Source organism: Gorilla gorilla, chromosome 6, assembly GCF_029281585.2.
Source record: "Gorilla gorilla gorilla isolate KB3781 chromosome 6, NHGRI_mGorGor1-v2.1_pri, whole genome shotgun sequence".
NCBI lineage: Eukaryota > Metazoa > Chordata > Mammalia > Primates > Hominidae > Gorilla > Gorilla gorilla.
Window position 1 is genome coordinate 42,480,216 of NC_073230.2, and position 5,939 is coordinate 42,486,154.

Consider the following 5,939-nt stretch of genomic DNA (forward strand, 5'->3'; position numbering starts at 1 on the left):
CAATAGTTTGTTCCTTTTTATGGTTGAATTTGCTTATTCATTGTGTATCCATTCACTAAAGGACATTTAAGTTGTTTCCAGCTTTGGGTGATTATGGATAAAGCTGCTATATTACATTTGCATAATGGTTTTATATGAACATAAGTTTTCATTTTTTTGGATAAGTACCTTAAAATGAGATTGCTGGATCAGATCGTAAGTGTGTATTTAAGTTTCTTATAAGAAACTACCAAACTGTTGTTCAAATGTTCCAGTGGCCTGAATCCTCACTAATACATTGTACTGTCATATTGTGTTTAAACTTTAGCCTCCTAATTGGCAGGTAGTGGTTTCAGTTTGTATTTCCCTGATGACTATTGATGTTGACTGTCTTTTCATGTGCTTACTTGCCATACATATATGTATTTTAGTTGAAGTGTCTGTTCAAAATTTTGATTCTTTAAAAAATTTCCTTGTGTTTTTATTGTTGCATTTTAGAGTTCTTTTTATATTCTGGATACAAGTCTTTTGTCATATATGTAATTCACAGATGGTTTTTTCCTAGTCTGTGGCTTTTCTTTGCATTATTTTGACAATGTCATTTGCAAAGCAAATTCTTAATTTTTAATGAATTCTAATTTACCAATTTTTTTCCTTGAAAGTATTGTTTTGGTGTTATTAATATAAGAATTTTTGCCTAATTTAGGGATGTAATAATTTTATCCTATATTTTCCTTTAAAAGTTTATAGTTTTACATTTTATACTTAGCTCTATGATTCATTTTGCATTAATTTTGTTAAAAAGACTATCCTTTCTCCACTGAATTACCTTTGTATGTTTTTAGAAATTCAGTTGACCATATTTATATAGGTCTATTTCTGGACTTTATTTTATTTGATTGACTTAGGTGTTCATCCTTTTGCCAATATCACGCTTGATTACACTAACTTGAAATAAAGTGGTATGAGTTTTCCAACTTTGCTCTTTTTCAAATTTGTTTTGCTATTCTCATTCTTTTGCTTTACCCTATATACTTTAGAATCAGCTTGCCAATATATATAGATAATTTTGTGGAGATTTTGATTATGATTGCATTGAACCTATAGATAAATTTGGGGAGAATTGACATCTTATGAATATCCCATAAACACAGTATATCTTCCCATTTATTTGGCCTTTCTTTGGGATTTTTTTTTTAAATCAGGGTTTATAACATATAGATCCTGCTGATATTACATTTACTCTCAATATTTTATTTTATGGCACTATTATAAATGGCATAATGTAAAATTTCAATAAAATTATTTATTGGTAGTATATAGAAATACATTTGTGTTTTTTTGTTTTTTTTGTTTTTTTTTGTTTTTTTTGAGATGGAGTCTTGCTCTGTTGCCCAGGCTGGAGTGCAGTGGCATGATCTTGGCTCACTGCAACCTCTGCCTCCTGGGTTCAAGTGATTATCGTGCCTCAGCCTCCCGAGTATCTTGGATTACAGGTGTGTGCCAGCACGCCTGGCTAAGTTTTTCTATTTTTAGTAGAGATGGGGTTTCACAATGTTAGCCTGGCTGGTCTCGAACTCCTGACCTCAAGTGATCTGCCTGCCTCGGCCTCCCAAAGTGATGGGATTATAGGTGTGAGCCACCATGCCTGGCCAAAATTAATTTTTATATATTGATCTTTTTAGTCAATTATGATTATGAGCTCTAGAGCTTTCTTAGAGATTCCTTGGAATTTTCTACATAATGGCTTTTATTTCTTTTTCTGGCCTTATTGCACTGGCTAGGGCTTCCAGAACAATGTTGTAAAAAAGTGGTAAGAGCAAAAGTCTTTCTCTTGTTTCCTATTTTAGGGGAATGCAGTCTTTTTCCATTAAGTGTGAAATCAACTATACAGTTTTCTCTACATGCCCTTTATCAGTTTAAAAAAAATTTCCTTCCATTATTAGTTTGCTGAGAATTTGTATCATGAATAGATATTGAAAATTTCAAATGTGTTTTCTGTATCTACTGAAGCAATCGTGGTTTTCCTTCTTAACCTATTAATATAGTTAATTATATTGATTAACTTTCAAATGTTGAACCAGCCTTACATTCCCAAGACAAATCCTGCTTAGTCATGGTACATTATCCTTTGTAAATATTGCTGGAATAGATTCACTAAAATTTTGTTCAGAATTACTTCACCTATGTTCATAAGGGATATTGGTCTGGTTTTAATGCTGGTCTAATTCTAGCCTAATAAAATGGGTTGTGAAGTATTTCCTTCTTTTTCTATTTTTGAGAAAAGATTATATAGATTTGTTACTTCTTCCTTAAATGTTTGGGAGAATTACTCAGTAAAACCTTCTGGACATGGAGTTTTCTTTTTTGAAGTATTCTAACTACAAATTCAATTTCTCTAATAGATATGAGACAAATCAAGTTATCTAATTTCTTCACCAGGCTTTGGTAGTTTGTATGTTTCAAGGAATTAGTCCATTTAATTCCTGATTTAACCCTGATTTAAACACAAATTTGTGGTAATACAGTCATTTGTTTTTCTGTAGTGATATCCACTCTTCCATTCCTGATATTGATAGCTTTTGTCTTCTCTCTCTCTCTCCTTCTTGCTTAGTATAACTAGAGATTTATGCATTTTATTGATATTTTCATTGGCTTTGTCTACTGTTTTTCTGCTTTCATTTTCATTGACTTTTGTTTTTATTTTTGTTAATTCATTTTCTCTGCTTGCTTTGGGTTTAGTTTGTTCTTTTTTCTTTTTTTTTGTTGTTTGTTTGTTTTATGGAGTTTCATTCTTAGCGTCTAGGCTGGAGTGCAATAGCACAATCTTGGCTCAACTGCAATCTCCGCCTCCCAGGTTCAATAGATTCTTCTGCCTCAGCTTCCCCAGTAGCTGGGATTACAGGCGCCTGCCATCACACCCAGCTAATTTTTTGTATTTTTAGTAGAGAAGGTGTTTCACCATGTTGGCCTGGCTGGTCTCAAACTCCTGACTTCAGGTGATCCACCCACCTTGGCCTCCCAAAGTTCTGGGATTACAGGGGTGAACCACCGTGCTTAGCTGTTTGTTGTTTTTTTCTAATGTCTCACTGTGGAAGCTTAAGTTATTGATTTGAGACTTTCTTTTCTAATATGAGCATTTAGTGCTATAATTTTCTTCTCTCTAAGCACTTCCACAGTTTTTTATAAATTGTATTTTTATTAATTATTTTAAAATATTTTATTATTTCCCTTGAAACTTACTTGACCAATGGGTTATTTAGAACTGTGTTGTTTGACTTCCAAATGTTTAGGTATTTTCTAGATATCCTTGATTTTTTATTTTTTTCTTTAACCATTTATGGTCATACATATTATTGTCAACATATTTGGTATGATTTCAATTATTTTAAAATTGTTAAGGTTTATTTAATGGTTCTGTCCTCTATAGGTACTTGAAAAGAATGTGTTTTGCTGTTTTGGAGTGGGTTGGCACCTGTTAGTGGTTTTTCCCTTGACTACTGGTCACATTTTCCTGGTTCTTTGTATGTTAAGTAGTTTCGGATTGTATTTTAGACAATCTGATATTATGTTGTGAGACTCTGAGTCCTGTTAAAATTCTCTAGAGAATATTGATTTTCCATAATGACCACCCTGTTATGCAGTTCCACACAACTGGAGAGACAAAGAGAACGAAAACAAAAATTGTCCCCCATCCACTTGGGATGATAGGGAACTCTTCTGAAGATCCTCTGACCAGAGAGACAGTGGTTTGTTTGTTTGCTTTCTCAGTGTTTTAGGTGCTCATGCCACAACTGCTGCAGAGAAGCTCTAGACTGTGGCCACTCCTCGCTTAGAGATAGGAGGAAAAAAGAGGGGAAAAACAGAAAGAAAAAAAGCCTTGGAATATATTCTACACTTTTCAGCTTACAGAGGTCTCTGTATCTGTTTGGTTCAACAAAGGAGATTTCTCTGAGTTTTGACGTCTGCTTCTACTGCTCAGTTCCATAATTAGGGCCATTTTCATTTCAAAGCAGTGAGATACAAAAGCAAAAATAACTCAGGATTCTCATCCTAATACTGGTTTTTCTTCAAATTTTGACTTTCAAACTATCTTCTGGTGTTTACTTTTCAGAGTCCTTAAATAGTTGCTTTCTGTATTCATTTTTAGTTGTAATCTGTGAGAGAGACAGGCTATAGAGGGCTGACTTTATCTTGGCCAGCAATGGCAGTCTCAGTAATATTTAACATCTAATAATTATTGAATTCCATGTACAACTCGCATCTCCTATCCTACCCTCTTTAGGAGGGCTTTTAAGAATGCTGGATAGTGGGAATTTTAGAGACATTGTGGGATGACTTCTGTTTTCACTGGGAGAGGTGGGAACAGCTTTGTTAGGTAAGCATTTTCTGGCATCTACTTGGGACTCATTTGCATATTGGTAGCTTCAACCTCACACAAATCAAATTGATCCGGTATCCCATTTTTATGTTCACACTCTGGAAACATGTACTACTACTGCCACCTATATCTACAACACTTAGTGTAATTGCTGGTTTATATGTCTGTCTCCTCCTTGAGGTTCCTTAAGGACAGAGAATGTTCTCTGCCTTCTGAGCTCCAGCACAAATTCTGGCACATAGAAGGAACATAATAATTTTTTTTAAATGTGTGACCTTGCTTTAAAATTGACTTTCATATTCTTGGAATGAGGGATAACATTTTTCTTATCTTAAACAAGTATGATAAAAATACCCAACACATCTCTGAGAACCATCTTGTAATTGCAGCCTTCTCATGCCTGAGAAAGGTAAACACTACACACAAGAGTATCGTGGAGTGGCCACACTGTGTCTTCTCTGCTTCAGAGATAGGTAAATCAAGGCATGGGAAAGTCAGGTGTCTTTGTATTCAACCTCAGATTATTAAGCACCTCAGAGAAACTGAAATGGAGAATCTGTGTCAACTCTTTCTTAGAATGGCAGTTCTGATCTCAATTTCCTTCAACTGCATAATAGAATACACAACTCAGTATCTATTTACACATCACTGCTTTTTCTTTTTGCATTAAGACATCATTTTAGAATAGGTTTTCTGACTTCCTCTATGTCTCTGACTGCATTAACTACCAAAAGCGTGGCTGAGCCACACTTCACTGACATCATCGTGCTCCCAGCTCAAATCATTTTCATCCTATTGTGAAGCAAAAGCCTTAAAAATGCTCTTTAGTTTTTTTTTTTTATTTTTAAAGGGCATTTACATCCAGCCATTTATGAGTGCAGTCAAGGCAATTTCATGTTATTTTCCAAGACTTTTACACATTTGGAGAGCCTGGCAAAATGCATTCGAGATGTTTGAGCAAGAGGTCCCATCAGTCATTCACCTGCATGTTTTAAATTGAGTGCCTGCCCTGTCCTGCTGAACGCTCCATTCATCGAATTGCCTGGAACAGCTCCATGGCCCTCAGGAGCCTCATGCACATCTCACACTGTTGCAAAATTGCCTTCAGACAGGATTCTGATTTCCGTCAGAGAATTTTAAATTCCAGCTAATGGAATGCTTTGAAGGCATGTGCCACAGACTTCTGCCCAGTGCAAGTCCTGTGTGTGAGCAAATCTAGCAGGGACTCCAGAGCCTGGACAGCAGAAAGCTGCACTTCCTCAAGAGGATGCAGGATCCTCTCACTTTCCCAGTTCTACAGCTGACTAGTCAGCTGAGGGATTCACCTGGCGTCTGTTATCTCCCCACTAGCTTCTCACTGTGGGAAGAGAAAGAATAGGATCCTGCTGGGAGCCAGGAGTCCCTGGGTTTAATTAATGGCCTTTTGGCTTTCTTCCCTTCCCCTCTCCACTGTGTGCACTGGTGGACACTGGTCCCCATCCCTGAGGTTCAGTCCTGCCCTGGATTCCAGGTCTACACCAAGCCCGAGAAGGTTCTGGATGAGAAGAGCTGAGTAATTTGCTTGGTCAACAATTTTTGA